The 17,478-nt window shown below is 37.8% G+C and overlaps 1 non-coding gene and 1 pseudogene across 1 annotated transcript; both read right to left on the reverse strand.

Annotated features, from left to right (window-relative positions):
• Positions 1-549: 549 nt before the first annotated feature.
• Positions 550-1,829, reverse strand: LOC112919008 (uncharacterized; annotated as a pseudogene).
• Positions 1,830-5,098: 3,269 nt separating this feature from the next.
• LOC112919160 (U6 spliceosomal RNA) lies at positions 5,099-5,205 on the reverse strand. Its single transcript, XR_003234827.1, has one exon. It is a non-coding gene; the product is annotated as a U6 spliceosomal RNA (small nuclear RNA).
• Positions 5,206-17,478: the final 12,273 nt, after the last annotated feature.

Genomic DNA, 17,478 nt, shown 5'->3' on the forward strand with positions numbered 1-17,478 from the left:
AAAGCACATTCCCTGCTCTCTTAAGGCCCCCCTCAGTGTAAGGTTCCTGGTGCTAAATGAACTTAAAAGATGAAGCTGAAGGATCACCAAAACTCACACACATGGGAAGCCTTTCTTTTTTTTTTTTTAATACTTTTTTTTGTAAATTTATTTTTTATTGGTGTTCAATTTGCCAACATATAGAATAGCACCTAGTGCTCATCCCATCAAGTGCCCCCCTCAGTGCCCATCACCCAGTTGCCCCCACCCCCCGCCCCCTTCCCCTTCCCCCACCCCTAGTTCATTTCCCAGAGTTAGGAGTCTTCCATGTTCTGTCTCCCTTTCTGATATTTCCTACCCATTTCTTCTCCCTTCTCCTCTATTCCCTTTCACTATTATTTATATTCCCCAAATGAATGAGACCATATAATGTTTGTCCTTCTCCGATTGACTTACTTCACTCAGCATAATACCCTCCAGTTCCATCCACGTTGAAGCAAATGGCGGGTACTTGTCATTTCTAATGGCTGAGGAATATTCCATTGTATACATAAACCACATCTTCTTTATCTATTCATCTTTCGATGGACACCGAGGCTCGAGAAGCCTTTCTTTGGTATGAAATTTTATGTGCCAAGCCAGGTGGGAGTATCTCCCATCAGCCCTCCCATATTCGCTGAACACGTGTGGCTTTGCTCTGGTGTTGTGTCTCCAGTGCATACTGACGCTGGACTTGTCATGAAAGAATTTTCCTCATTCTTTTCATCCATAGGCTTTGCTGTGGTGTGACTTTTCTTGTGTTGAATAAGGTGGGGATGGCTGATGTAGGCTTTCCCACATTCACTGCACACATAAGGCCTTGTTCCACTGTGAATTCTCTTATGTACTCTAACGTAGGAGCTGTGGCTAAAGAATTCCCCACATCTATCGCACTTGTAGGACTTTTCTCCAGTGTGGCTTTTCTGGTGCTCAGCAAGCGCATCTTTGTGGAGAAAGGCTTTCCCACATCTGCTGCACATAAAAGGCCTTTCTCCACTGTGAGTTTTCTGGTGCTGCGTAAGTGTATCTTTGTGGCCAAAGGCTTTCCCACATTCACTGCATTCAAAAGGTTTTGCTCCAGTGTGAATTCTCTGGTGCTGAATAAGATGGGATTTTCTGATAAAAGATTTCCCACATTCAGCACAGTCATTAGACCTTGATCCCATGTGAACTCTCTGGTATTCTTGGAGGCTGGAGTTGCAGACAAAAACATCCCCACAATCATTGTACTTGTAAGGCTTTTCTCCAGTGTGGATTTTCTGGTGTTGGACACATTTGTCTTTGTTGCTAAAAGTTTTCCCACATTCACTGCACTTGCAATCTTTTTGTCCAACATGAAAGGCTTCCTCACACTGGCTCCTAGTGCATGGCTTCTCCTCATCTTGAGTCACATGGGGCTGGACAAGTCCAGAGCTGGCCAAGGAGTCCTCCTCATCCTTCTTTCAAGTGAAGACCTTCTCTGACATGTGGCTTCTGCAGCTCTTCACAAAGGAGGCTTGGTCATTTTCTTTTCTAGGGACTTCCTCTCCACTGTGCTGCCTCAGGATTTGGTCAATGTTGACAGTGACCCAGAAGGTTCTTCCACATGATCTACATGGGTGTGGCTGATGCCCAAGGGATGTGCCCTGATGCCCAGACAGACACAAAATGTCTTTCAATATCGGGTCACACATATTACACGAGTGGCTCTTTGGCATAGAAGGACTCACTCTGAGAATTCTCACCTGTGAGTCTTTTATAGAAACACCATGCTCAAAAGATTCATCTTCATTTTCTACTTTATGACATGGGCAAAGTCTCCCCTGGACCATCCTTGCCTCGGCTGGACCTATCGCCACATTTTCAGGAACTACAGGCTCTCTCACTGGCCGTGGTTGGGGAATTAAATGGTATCTGGAAATTGCAAATCCCACTGAGGTCACCAGTAGAAAGTTCTCCAGAATCACCTTACAGTATAGACGTTTCTGAGTATCAAGTAGCTCCCACTCCTCTTGGGTGAAGTATATACAAACATCCTCAAAGGTTATAAGTTTGTGGGCTGCATCCGACTGCGCACCAGCCTCGTCATGGCTATAGTATCAAGGCCCTGAAAGGGCGGCCTCAGCAGATGTGAGGAAGAACGAGGCCCAAGATCGTCCACACCATGGTCAGGAACACCAAATCACCACACAAAGGGACAACACACAAAACTAAAGCTGGGCTAACAAAGCAGAGACGTAGGCCTCAACCTCAAAAATGGCTCCCGTTAGGTCATGGAAAAAACGATGGAGACACAGCCTCTGCCTAGTGCTCTGGCTGTTTCCCTGATGAACCGGAATGAAATAGAACGGAGCATGGTCCAATGAGTGGAGGCTAGAAGTCCCGCCCAGAGGTGGCCTTATATACATATATTCATATATATACACACATATATATGTATATATATGTGTGTATATATATATATTTTAGTGAAGGAGGGGCTGGCTTTCTTAGATTGGAAAGAGGAAAGGAAGTTTCATTTGGGAAATGTGACTTCAGGTAATGTTAAAGTTCATAGTTCTCAGATTCATTCAAAACCATCCAAATGTCTCCATTCCAAATTTCATAGTCCTGAGTAATTTTTTTTAATGATTCATTGTTGGTCTACAGGGTAGCTATTAGTTAGTTTTTGTGTGTGTGTATGTAGATCTTGTATTTAGGCACTGCTGAATTCCCTCTTTAGTTCTGTTTGTCAGTTGGTTATTTGGATTGATTATATAGATGATCATAACCACTGAAAATATTTTATTTCCTATTTTCCAACAGAAAATCCATCCAACTGATGCATCCCTTTGCCACTTATTTTTTCTCTCTCATCTTTTGCAGTGGCTAGAACCTTTAGGACAGTGTTGATTAGTAGTGGTGATAAGAGATAACTTTTTAAATTTCTGAACTTAATTTGCATCTTATACTGTACATATATTTGCTATACATATTTGGTAGATACATTTATGAAAGTTGTTTGCCAAGGTTTTTTTTTCATGAATGTTTGCTGGATATCATTCGGTGATATATTGGCCTATGTTTAGTCATGTTTTTTTCTCATTTAGGTACTTTATTTTAGTGAATTAACTTGGGAAATTTTCTTAAATTGTGCTATCCTTGTAATGTTGAGATTAAACCATTGGTCATGAGTTCATTACAATGAAGTATTGATTGTGAATTGCTGATACTCTGGATTTTGCTTCTGTGTTTATAAGTTTTTTTAATATATGTTTTTGCTTTCTTGTGCTTTTCTGCCTTGGGGGCCACAGACATTACTAAGCTTAGGAAGTGAGAAATTATCTATTTTCTGTCCTATATATTGGAATTTTTTTATAGTTGAAATTGGCTTTCTAAAAAAAGTTTAGTAGGTCTGATATCTTTGGGGTTCTAAAAATTTTTCTACTCTTTCTTTGATTTTATGATTTTCTTCATGATGGGCCACTTTGCTGGTTTATATTTCCCTAGAATTTTTTTTCATGTTATCTAGGTTTTCATATTTATTTCTGCTATGTTGGTCACTGTATTTTGTTATTTGTACCTTTATTTAATGCCTTTTTACAGCTTTATTGCAATATAATGCTGAATAAAATCATAGGTATTTAAAGTATACAATGTGATGATTTGATACATATATATTATTTTTTTGATACATATATATTATTAAATGATTACCACAATCAAGTTAATTAACATATCCTTCATTATATATAGTTACTTTTTATTCTGTGTGCGCATAGTGAGAGTGCTTAGGATCCCCTATACTCAGCAAATTTCAAGTCGACTATACAGTATGATTAACATAGTCACTATGTTGTATGTTAGGTCCCAATAACTTATGCATCTTATATTTTTGTTTGGTTTCAAGTTTTTATTTAAATTCCAGTTGATTAACATATAGTGTAATATTACTTTCAGGAGAAGAATTTAGTGATTAATCACTTATGTATGATACCCAGTGCTCATCACAATAAGTGCCCTCTTTAAATACCCATCACCTATTTAACCTATTCCCCTGCCCACCTCCAGCAACCCTCAGTTTGTTCTCTAAAATTAAGAGTCTGTTTTATGGTTTGCCTCTCTCTCTTCCCCCTGCCCCCATGTTCATCTGTTTCATTTCTGAAATTCCACACATGAGTGAAATCATATGGTATTTGTCTCTGACTGACTTACTTCCCTTAGCATAATATACAGTAGCTCTATCTACGTTGTTGCAAATGGCAAGACTTCATTCTCCTTGATGGCTGAGTAATATTCCATTGTATATATGTATCACCTCTTCATCCATTCATCAGTCAATGGACAGTGGTGCTCTTTCCATAATGTACCTGTTATTGATAATGGTCAATGTTGGGGTGCATGTGTCCCTTTGAATCAGTATTTTTGTATCCTTTGGGTAAATAACTAGTAGTACAATTGCTGGATTGTAGGGTAGTTCTATTTTTTGAGAGACCCTCATACTGTTTTCCAGAGTGGCTGCACCAGGTTGCATTCCCACCAACAGTGTAAGAGGGTTCCCCTTTCTCTCCATCCTTCCCAACATCCGTTATTTCCTGCATTGTTAATTTTAGCTATTCTGATAGATATGAGATGATATCTCATTGTAGTTTTGATTTGTATTTCTCTGATGATGAATCATGATGAGCATCTTTTCATGTGTCTGTTAATCATCTGGATGTCTTCTTTGGAAAAATGTCAATTCATGTCTTCTGCCCATTTCTTAACTGGATTATTTGGTTTTTAGGATGTTAAGTTTGACAAGTTCCTTATAGATTTTTGATTCTAACCCTTTTTCAGATATGTCATCTGCAAATATCTTCTCCCATTCCATCAGTTGCCTTTTAGTTTTGTTGATTATTTCCTTCCCTGTGCAGAATCTTTTTATCTCAATGAAGTCCCAATAGTTCATTTTTGCTTTTGTTTCCCTTTTCTCCAGAGACGTGTCTAGTAAGAAGTTGCTATTGCTGATGTCAAAGAGGTTGCTGCCTATGTTCTTCTCTGAGATTTTGATGGTCTCCTGTCTCACATTTAGCTGTTTTATCCATTTTGAATGTATTTTTGTGTATGGTGTGAGGAAAAACATGATATGGAACACTTCACTAATTTGCATGTCATCCTCACACAGGGGCCATGCTAATCTCCTCTGTATCATTCCAGTTTAAGTGTATGTGCTGCTGAATAGAGCATGAGAACTTATTCACCTTATAATGGAAAGTTTGACCCCTTCTTTGATCAGCATCTCCCATTTTTGCCTCTATCTAGACTGTGGTGACCACCATTCTACTATCTTTTTCTATGAGTTTGGCTTTTGTTTTGTTTTGTTTAGATTCTATATATGAGTGAGTACATATGGTATTCATCTTTTCATGTCTACATTATTTCATTTAGCATAAGTACTCCAGATTTATCCATATTGTCACAGCAGCAGGATTTCCTTCTTTTTATGGCTGAATACTATTCCTTTATATATACACATATCATTTTCTTTAACCATTCATCCATTGGTGAACATTTAGCTTGTTTCCATATCTTGTGAATAGTGTTGCAATGAACATGGGAGTGCAAAAATCTCTTCAAAATACTGATTTAGTTTCTTTTGGATAAATACTCAGAAGTGGGATTCCTGGGTCATATGTATGGTATTTAATCTTAAGTGGTTGGTTACTTAATAATTAGGTACCCATTTTTCACTGCTGATGTTTATTCACATCTTCATTCTCTCTCTCTCCTTTTTTTGGAGATTTTATTTAAAGTCAAGTTAGTTAATGTATAGTGTAGTATTAGTTTCAGGGGTGGAATTTAGTGATTTATCACTTGCATACAACACCCAGTGCTCATCACAACAAGTGCCCTCCTTAATGCCCATTACCCAATTACCCCATCCTCCTACCCACCTCTCTTCCAACAACCCTCCTACCCACCTCTCTTCCAACAACCCTCCTACCCACCTCTCTTCCAGCAAATCTATAGCTAAGAGTCCTTTTTGGTTTGCCTCTCTTTCTATTTTCATCTTATTTTATTTTTTCTTCCCTTCCCCTATGTTCATCTGTTTTGTTTCTTAAATTCCATATCTGAGTGAAATCATATGGTATTTGTCTTTCTCTGACTTATTTCACTTAGGGTCATGGACTCTAGTTCCTTCCATGTTGTTGAACATGGCAATATTTCATTCTTTTTGATGGTTGACTAATATTACATTATATATATATATATATATGCCACATCTTTTGTATTCACTCATCAATTGATGAACATTTGGGCTTTTTCCATATTTTGGCTATTGTGGATAGTGTTGCTATAAACATTGGGGTGCATGTGCCTCTTTGAATCACTATACTTGTATTCTTTCTATAAATGCCTAGTAGTGCAATTGTTCGGTTGTAGGGTAGCTGTATTTTTAACTTTTTGAGGAAACTCCATATTGTTTTCTAGAGTGGCTGCACCAGTTTGCATTCCAACCAACAGTGCAAAAGGATCATACACTTTGGGGGGATGGAAAGGTAGTGGAAAACTATTAAATTTTTTCTACTGATCAAAACATCTCCTAAATATGTTGCTTCTGGATAAAAATTATCTCTATTCCTCTGAACCTAGATGTTTGAAATTATAAAGACAAAATTTGATTATTTTTAGGTTCACTTCTTTCCACTTCTGTTGAGTCATGACCAATTGCCATCTGACTGAATAAGTTACAAAAGGTAGAAAGAAATATCCAGAATGAGGGGAACTTTGTTTCATTCTTCTTAAATATCATCTCTTTCCTGATGCTGACTCCATTCTCTTTCTTTTTCATGACCTGTTCTCTCCTTTTCACTCTTTCTTCATGCTACAACTTACAAAATCAGGCACTTGGAAGAAGACAAAAACTTTATGACCTTTATCAAGATGAAGGAGATTCACCATACTGATCACTGAGCAGAAGAAATTGTAAAATGGAACTTTTAATATTTTAAAGCCATTTGGAATACAGTTCACATGAATGATTCTGTAAAATGTACAAATCAGTACCCTGGGGAATTTGCACTGACAGCCATGGGAGGAAGACATGCGGGAGTAGCTTTTAATTGCATATTTAATTGACCTTGTAGGAAAATGAATCTCATATTTTAACTGAGTACAATTACATAAAGATTGGAAAATATTATTATCTAAAAAAGTTACTCAGACTATTTGATGTTATTATTAGAATCATATAATGTCTATACTCTGCATTTTTCAACAGTACTAAGACAATCACCATTCTGCTTTATAGCAGAGGGGTAGAAGGTAGTTAGGAGATGAATTAAAGCATACCTCTTGCCAGCATTTTTAGTAATTTATGATAATTAACTTTATGAAAGACTCTCTAACAAGTTTTCAGACATCATTTTGAAACTATCAGATACATAGTTAATACAGCTAACGTGTAATTTTAAGGTGGCTTTTTGCTTTTCCAACCAGTTGGATATTAATGTAATTTACAACTAAGTAAAATTAGTAATTTTTACTTTGGGTAGAGCTAAAGAGATTGTTGTTTTAAAGAATAAATATGGCTGTTTTTCCCAAGAGCATTTGTCCTAAGAAAACATCTTTTATTTATTTTTTTCAGCAGTAGAATTTAGTGATTTATCACTTATATATAGCACCCAGTGCTTATCATAACTAGTGCCCTCTTAAGAGGCATCACCCATTAAGAAGAAGATGTGGTATATATGCACAATGGAATACTACTCAGCCATCAAAAAAGAAATCTTGCCATTTGCAATGACATGGATGGAACTAGATGGTATTATGCTAAGTGAAATAAGTCAATCAGCAAAAGACAATTATCCTATGATCTCATTCGTATGTGGAATTTAAGAAACAAAAAAAGAGGATCATGGGTAAAGGAGGAAAAAATAAAACAAGACAAAATCAGAGAGGGAGACAAATCCTAAGAGACTCTTAATCATAAACAAAGTGAGGGTTGCTGGAGGGGTGGGAGGTGGAGGGATGGGGTAACTGAGTGATGTAATGAGCACTGGGTATTATAAGCACAGAGATTTTTAAAAAAGATTTATTTATTCATGAGAGGCACACACAGAGAGGCAGAGACATAGGCAGAGGGAGAAGCAGGCTCCTGGGAGGGAGCCCCATACAGGACATGATCCCAGTACTCTGGAATCACCATCGGAGCCAAAGGCAGATGCTCAACCACTGAGCCACCCAGGTGCCCTGAGCACTGGGTATTATAAAAGAATGATGAATCATGGAACTCTTCCTCTGAAACTAATAATACACCATATGTTAATTAATTGAATTTAAATTTTAAAAATGTTAAAATAATTTAGAAAAAGAGTACATCTTTTAGATAACATATTTAGAAAAAGGCATTGGCTCATCTAAAAATAGTACCCAGCTAAAGTCATGTGTATAAGGGGAAATAGATAATTTTAGAAGGTATAAGGTAAGAAATGATCACTATTTAATATGAGAGAAAGCAAAGGTATTTTCTCAGACCTATGATATAGACCAGGCAGTTAAGTGCCATGACTGGCAATGATTTTGGGTGAAAATAGAGAACTGTAAGGACACATAGCAACTGTGACCTACACTTCCGTTTAGAATTACATGAGTTGCAGTGATGGCTCTCAGAATAAAAACCATGAAACATCTGGCAGTGTTTAACGCCACATTCCACTGCTGCCATCTTAGGCTGCATTAAAAGAAATAGTATCGGGGATCCCTGGGTGGCGCAGCGGTTTAGCGCCTGCCTTTGGCCCAGGACGCGATCCTGGAGACCCGAGATCGAATCCCACGTCAGGCTCCTGGTGCATGGAGCCTGCTTCTCTCTCTGCCTCTGTGTGTGTGTGTGTGTGTGTGTGTGTGTGCGCGCGCGCGCGCGTGACTATCATTAAAAAAAGAAAAAAAAAGAAATAGTACTTACAGATAGGGGAGAGTCCTACTGTATTGATCAGAAACTACTTTTCTTAATTCATCCTAAGTGTAGCTCAAGGGAAGTGACCCAGAGCAACAATGTAAAGCATGGAAACAGAATTCTTTTGATTTTTTTAGCCAAGAGTGTAGACTCCAGGGGACATCAGTTGTATTCGTTCCAAAATCTTAGAGCTCTTATGGAGAAAACAATTTGATTTAGTTAGTTCTATTTTAGCAATAAATAATGGAGAGATTAACTTACTAGATGTATGGCCCAGTGCCACAATAAATCTTTATACTAACCACAATACACTCTGAGGTAACATGGTAGATGATCAGGCCCAATTTACTGTGGATTTTTGGCTAAAATTTATGGGTGATTGTTAAAGTCCTCAGATACTGGAAATGCAACATTGCATAAAGTAGGATGCATAAGGCCTATGCTTTACATACTGGGAAGAACAGTGTTCCCGTTGATGTAAGGAAAAGTAAAGACATAAGTTACTCTTCACAACACAGAATCAGAGCAGGGAGAGGACAAATAGCTGTGTAGACTGTAGTAGCACTGTTCAGAAAAGCTTGCCAGCCAATATCTTGGGAGCTTCATTCATTTAGCATCAACAAGAAGGAAGATACCAAACATCAAGCAGGATAGTGGGCTAGAAACTAAGGGTATGAAGTCAAAGAAGAAATAGTTACTGCCTCTAAACTATCCTCCTAATGAGATATAAAATATGAGGCTGTGTTTATATGTATGTGCATGTCTGAGCATGAATTCTGAAGGTGGTCTTTATATTCTGAAAAGAATACGTATTAGGTTAGTTTTGTTTTTCAACACCCATATTTAATTTATTCAAGTCAGAAATGAAAACACTTGATTTCTCTTTTTTAAAATATTTTATTTATTTATTCATGGGAGACACACAGAGAGCAAGAGGCAGAGACACAGGCAGAGGGAGAAGCAGGCTCCATGCAGGGAGCCAGATAAGAGTCTCAATCCCGGGACCCCAGGATCATGCCTTGAGCCGAAGGCAGACGCCCAACCACTGAGCCACCCGGGTGTCCCTCACTTGATTTCTACATAGACTTTAAAAATCTCATTATTTTATTATTTGCAACCTCAAAAACTTAACTATCACTTTTATTTTAATTTATTTATAGATTTTTTTTCTTTGTTTATTTGATACACAGAGAGAAAGTCCAAGAGAGCACAGGCAGAGTGAGCAGCAGAGGGAGAGGGAGAAGCAGACTCCCCCTGAACGGGTAGCCGGACGTTGGGCTGATCATGACCTGAGCCGAAGGCAGATGCTCAGCCGTTTAGCCACCCAGGTGCCCTTGTTGCCAAATTCTGCATCTGCGCCAGTGTGGATTAGGGAACAGGGCTGAGTGTTGGGGGAGAGGTTATTGTGGCTAGGGCCAGGGTGCTGGGGGTGCTGTTCTGGGGCCAGCAGAGGATGATGAGTTTCTCTGTGTTTACATTTAGCTGATGTGGAGTGGAGTGCGTGTGTCTTGTGTGCCTGTGCACCCCCATATTTATGTAAGTGGCAGTGGGGTCCCCACTTGGCCTCACCCGGGGAGCCTGCTGTGTACATATGGAGGAGGAGGAGGAGGTACTAATCATATAGTGCTCCCACCTCTGCTGTGGGCATGCCCTGCACAGTTGCCTACAGCCTGTCCCCTGAAACCAAGCAGTGGCCTTTCTCCTTCCTCTACACCCCCCTTTCCATGTGATTGCTCCATAGTTTCTTCTTAATTCACAAATTCTTGTTCTTCTCCCCTCTAGTCTTCAACTTGTGATCCGTAACTTATTTGTCTGGCTTCTTGGAAACACTTTTGTAGGTTTGTCTTCAGGTATTCTTATCGGTATCTTATAGATAAAATGGTTATTTCATGTGATTTTTCATGGAATTTGTTCTAGTAAATCATTCTTCTATCTATCACGTGGCAACATTAAAATGGTTCAGCATTGGGTTCAGGACTTGTTAAAAGAAATTAAAAAAAAAATTTTAGGGCAGCCCCAGTGGCTCAGCGGTTGAGCGTCTGCCCTCAGCCCAGGGCGTGATCCTAGAGTCCCAGGATCGGGTCCCACATTGGGCTCCCTGCATGGAGCCTGCTTCTCCCTCTGCCTGTGTCTCTGCCTCTCTCTCTGTGCCTCTCATGAATAAATAAAATCTTAAAAAAAAAGAAATTTTTATACCCCAGGACCTCCTTCTTTCACTTTCTTAACAGCAAAGGACATTTTCTCAGTGTGAGGAGCATATTAAAGGATGAAGGCTAATGCCGTCTGGGCTGACTTCCTCAGTTGTAACTCAGGCTCATAATTTGGATATTTATGGTAGAAGCTTCTAACAATTAAATTTTTTAATAGTGGATCAGCCTGCCTGACAAAGTAATGAACTTCATGTTGCTGGGAAGGTTCCAGAAGGTGCTGTTTGAACACCACCATTTAAGGTTGCTTCTGGGGGATTCCTTATTGATTTTGGAGCTGGGCTAGATAAAAAGTAAGTGCTTTCTCACATATACTAGTGATTCTTTGATATTATTTTTTAAAAATCACAGATTTAATAAAAGCAAAGAAATTTCAGGTCTTTTTGAGGCACTGATTTATATTGTAGTTTTTCACAGCAACCTAAGATTTTCTTTTCATGTTAAGATTTACCAGGAAATAAAAGTGCTTAAAAATAGTATCTCTGTTTGGTTTGTGGGTATTTTCTGTTGTTAGAAAAGCTATGTCCTTTATAATAGATGTATGTCTAAGCATTGAAAATTATTTCTAATTAGTAATAATTTCTCCTTTATTCTTCACTAGTTATAGTAAACACTGTATTCTGTAATACATAATTTTTTCTATATTCAGAGAAATACCAGAAGTCAAATTCATGGCTCTGATTCAGAAACTGTAGTCCTTAATCATGAACCAGATTCAACATATTCTTCCAAGTAAACATATGTTGAAATATGTACTATATATTTTCTTGCTTTAGAGAGAGAAAGTTCAAATTTCATTTCTAATTTTATTAAGCAGTGCTTTTTTATTCATGGAGCTCTTTCATAAGAAATGTATTCTTAATTTTTTTTCCAAGGGGAGGTGAGGGAAGTTTTTCTTTCTTTTTTTTTGTGACTCAGTTTTCTTGTATCTCATTTTTAAAAGAAAGATAGACAAAATCATCTTTGCTCCAACATTGGGGGTTATTCATCAGTTTGAGGGAAGGTTATTGATTTGGGGGCAAAAGGTTCAAAGATGGCAGCTGAGGCTATTGTACTCAAGTTTATGGGGGCACTTAGTGCCTTGGGGGTTCCAAAGAGGCAATCAAACCCTGTAAAGACTTTTAAAAATCAAGATATACCCAAGGCCTTTGGCTATGTATGGTTCATATTTTGAAATAAATTCAATTTACAAAGCATTTAAACCAAAAATCATTACCAGATAGAGTGAATGTGTCTAAAGATCCACTAAAAGAGGAAATTATGTAAATACTAAGCACTTCAGGGATGTTCAAAGCCACTGAAAAATCTGACACTCACCACTGGATATATACCTATTAAATGATCTCCACCCCCTCCAGGTTGCTGGTTTTTTTTTTTTTTTTGCCAACTTATATAGGCAGATTTTGCAAAAATGTTCTGTGTCGTAAAATTTGTATTACTAAAAAAATTAAAACAAACAAATTATGACCATGAATCTCCTTTACAACAACTTTAGCATTTTCCGGCTGATCACCTTGTTATAGGCAGATCTGGGGGTTCAGGTGAGGGCTGGCGGTTCTGTGTGAGTTAAGAGGAGGATGAACGGTTTGTTGTCATCTATACGTGGGTCACTAGCTTGTCACATAACTACAATTTAGGGCCTCACAGTGCTCAGGAACGAAGATAGCATTAGAGATAATTACTGAAACTTTTTTTCAGCTCTTTGAGTATTTTTGCCTTTTTTAAAAAATCTCCCAATACTTCACATTTACTTGAAATGCCTGAGTGAATTTCAACATCTTCCCTTTCTGGTATGTGAGATGAGAGTTCTGCTCACTTAGCACTGCAGTAATCCTCATTACTTTGCAGCATATTTCAAAGCTTTTTTTTTAAGTTTTATTTTTGGGGGAGAGGGTGTGCACCTGCACAAGCAGGGGTGGGGAGGTGAGGGTGGGGGAGGTCAGAAGGAGAGGGAGAAGCAGACTCCCCGCTAAGCAGGGAGCCTGTCAAGACAACAAAGAACTTGACCCAGGACCCCAGGATTATGACCTGAGCTGAAGGCAGACATTTAACCAACTGAGCCACCCAGGTGCCTCATTTCAAAGCTTTTTCTTTCCTAAATTCTGTGCCAACAGTTCCTAAGAACCTACTTCTCCTTCACTGTGGGGCATAGAAAGATTAACTAAATGTGATCCTTCTCCACCAAGAGCACAAATAACTAGAGTTCAAGTTGGTATCTTAAAGGAAAGAGCAAGTCAAAATTGCACAGCAGAGAAATTGCCTCTAGTTGGTGAGATTAGCAGAGGCTTCAGCACCTTTCAACTGGCCTTGGAAATGGGCAGAACACTGATAGATGCATATGGGCCAGGAGCCTGTGTTGATTCTTCTCTGTACTTCACCATCTTCTACTCTTTTGAATGCATGACATAAGTCTTTGGTCCAGGTCTATTGTCTAAACCACTTGTTACAGCTACCTTCCCATGATCAAATAAATCCTCTGCTCTAAAATCAGTCCTCACTTTGACTGAACTCTTAATGGCATTTGACTGAATTCATTTATTCTTCTTGAAACACTGTCTTTTCTTGGCTTTTGGGATACCGCCCTGTTCTCTTGATTTCCTCTGTGCCTTGCTGGCCAAGCTTGATTCTGGCTTCCTTTCTGTGACCTACTTTTATAGATCTCTACATTTCGGTGTGCCACAGAGGTGAGTACTCAGACATCTCTCATTTCAGTAGATCAGGAGTTCTTCAACGTGGTTGTACATTAGAGGAGTTTTAAAAATTCACCAATACTCTGGTTTCCCTGCAGAGATTCGGATTCAGTTGCTCTGGAGATGGGAGAGGGGATCAGTATTTTATTTTAAAGCTGCCCCAGTTAATTGAAATTGTACCAGGGTTGAGAATGGCTGAATGGAGTGAACTCATGCAGTTCAATGACCCCAAATGACACACAAAAAATCTGGTGATTCAAATGGAAATCTCCATCCTTGAGCTGTCCCTTGAACTCCAGACTCATAATTAAAGGATTGACTAGATATTTCCACTTTGCTGTCTAATGCCCATTTTCAAGGTTAGCAAGTCAAAAGTCGACCTTTTGATTCCCCATCTAAATCTGCTCCTTGTCCAGTCAGTGTTTCTTATCTCCGAAGATGGCACATGTCATAATTCAGCCCACTGCTCAGGGCCCAAATTTAGAAGTCATCCAGGATTCTTCTCATTCTTTGATTTCTCATGTCCAATTGTTAGCAAATCTCTTTGTTTCTGATTTCATATTAATCTTTAATTTTCTCATTTCTTACCACCTTCATGCCGATTTCCCCAGCCTAAGCCACAATCATCTCTTACTTGGATTGGTCCCATAGTCTCCTAACTCCTGTCTTATGTTCACTTTTTCCACCACCCCCACAGTCTCTGTACACCTGCAAAGTGATCTTTCTGAAAAATAAATAAAATCATATCACTCCCCTCTTCTCCAACCTCCAAATACTTTATATGGCACTGAGAATAAATCCTGTAGCTTTACTACAGTCTGTAGTGTTAGAGGATTGGCTTCTGGTTATTTTGACCTTGTTTCTTACCTTCTTTTTTTTGAAACCCCTCACTCAAGGTGTATCAGCCACCCTGGTTTCCTTGCTATTCTTCTTACCACTTCACATAATCCTGTCAAGGGCCTTTGTACCTACTATTACACAAATCCCAATATAATGTGTCGAGCTCTCTTACATCATTCAGATTACTGTTCAAATGTCACTCCTGTCAGGGAGTGCTTCCCTGAGTGCTAGAATTTAGGTAGTAACCTCTATCCCCTTATTTTGTTTTATTTTTCATACCTGACATTTTATTATGTTCCCTTACTTAATACTTATTTACTTAATCTTCTCATTGAATACAGGCCCCTTTAACATAGGGAGGGATATTGTTTTCTTCACCATCGCATCTCTAGCATCTAGAACAGTATGTAGTATGTAGCAGGCAGGTACTCACTGAATGAATTGATGAATGTGTGTATGAATATAAGGAGAGGGATTTCAGGCCAAAGAAGTATTATAAACAATGTCATGGAAACAAGAAAAATTACCCTATTTGGGAGAAGACCATATTTGGTTGAAAGGTTCTTGGAGAGGAGTAGCAAGAGATGGTTCTAGAAAAGGAAGTACAAGTTAGGATGTGGAGAGCCCTAAACAATTCACACGGACTTTAGGAAATGGAAAGCCACAGAAGATTTTTTTTTTAGGTGGGCTATTTATTTGATTGAATTGAGGCTAAAAGTCAAATGATTTGGTAACTGAATAGAAGGGGTGGTTAAGGGAGAAGGAAGGGTTAAATATGATTTTCAGATGTTAGGCCTTGGGTAATTGAAAGAATGTTAATGGCATCAACAAAGAGAAAGAAGACAGAAAATAGTGGATATTGTTGTTTTCCTTTTAGTGTAATTGGTAGATTTGAAGTTGGGAAAAATAATCCTTTTAATTCTGGATATGTTGTTTAAGGGGCTTGGGAAATATTCACGTGGAGATGTCTAAGAATCATTTGTACATAAGGATATGGAATTTGAGAGAGAAATCAGGACTAAAGTTTAAGGATCGAAAGTTCTGCCCTGAGGAAAAGATGAGATTGTGGAGGTAGATATGCATATTAACTAGGAATCCTGAGGTAAGAAATAAGAGGGTACTGTGGCATCTTAGGATATGTTACTTTAAAAGGCGGTGTGAGAACTAACAACATGGGAAAACCAAAGATTGGAGAAATAGGAGCAAACCTCCATGGGCTATAACATCACGAGAGCTAAGGGAATAAAGAGTTGGAGAAGTTAATCATCGGTTTAAGTACTGCAGAGGATTTGAAGAGGGTGAAGAGATAAAGCTTTTGATTATCAAAAGAAAAATTGTAACTGTGGAGGTGTGGATTGGCGCTTGGAAGAACTTAGAAGGATGTGGAAGGAGAGTATCTTTATAAAGTAGCAGGGCTGAGAAAAGAAATGTTTAAGAAGAGAAAAAAATGAATCATAGCCCCAAATCAAGCAAAATAAATTTTAGAGGAAGAAACAAAAACTTTAGAAGGGAGTATGGGTAATTCAGAGTAAAGCCCCGAGCATCAAAGTGCAAGGTGACTGTGTTAGCCCTAGAAAGAAATATACGTGTCCCATCTTCTCACCCAAGAAGGAAACATAAGAGAAAAGAAAGAAGAGAGGAGAGGGAGGTGGATGGAGTAGAGGTGAGAAAGCACATGTTAAATAGTTAAAATCTCAGTAATGTTAGAAATAAAATCATCTGTTTGGATTTGGTGCAAAATAGGGAGGGAAAGGACTTGGCTAACAAAGGTGATAGGATTATGATCACTACTATGTTGACACCTTTTCCTCCTGACCTACACTTTAACAAGTGATGTATATTTACTTACATTTAAGTTTATAAAAATGCACAAATAAAAAATTGCATTTAAATGTAGAGTCTATCACTGTTGTAATTTATAAAGATGCTTTTTCTTTGAATGATAAGAAGTATAAAATATCAGTCTTGGTATTTCTTAAAATTCACAGTTCTTAAAATACACAGTTTTCTGAATGAGGACAAACATACATCTATTTTGATGGCTTTAAAGATGATACCAAGGAGTCTTCAATCCCAACAAAGCCGTGAAATATCTGCTCATAAGTAGTTAATGGTCTCTCTTTCTTGCAAAAGAGCATCACTATAGTTTTCTTAATTGTATGCAAATTATGTAGAGAGTTCTAGAAATCTTTCTTATAAATGAATTGACTCATATAAAGTGCTTAGAGCATAGAATAGCTCCTGACATAAAGTATGCAGTCAATGATGTTAACTATAATTCGACATCATCATGACCATCATGATTGCTGTTATAAAGGGGAATGTGAATTTGGATTGCTAAATTGTGTAAAATGCTGATTTATTCTATATTTATTGATATTGTCATGGATTTGTAAAAATTTGAAATATACTGTGAAGATTTCTTACTGACTTTTTGATATTTGATCATAAAAATTTTACCTATTCATTTTCAATGTCAAGGCACTGATCAATATTAATATAATTGATATCATGTAACTATCATAGTTAATGTCATGAGAATTCCACTGTAGCTTGGCATTAATTAAACATACTATGAAATTGAATAGCTTAGTCTTCTGAAGTGAATTAGTATTCATCAAAATAACACCAATCATAATAGATTCATTAGATATTAATGTGAATGTCATATATATATTTCCACAAAGGTTTCATTGCAATCATTATTCATGCATTATTGTAATAAAGGACATAAATGGCAGAAAGTACATTGTTAATCTATTCAATGTATTTTTGTTCTTTAAAATTCTATCCTATTAGAGGAAAAGAGTTTAATTTTTCTTATATT

Source organism: Vulpes vulpes, chromosome X, assembly GCF_048418805.1.
Source record: "Vulpes vulpes isolate BD-2025 chromosome X, VulVul3, whole genome shotgun sequence".
NCBI lineage: Eukaryota > Metazoa > Chordata > Mammalia > Carnivora > Canidae > Vulpes > Vulpes vulpes.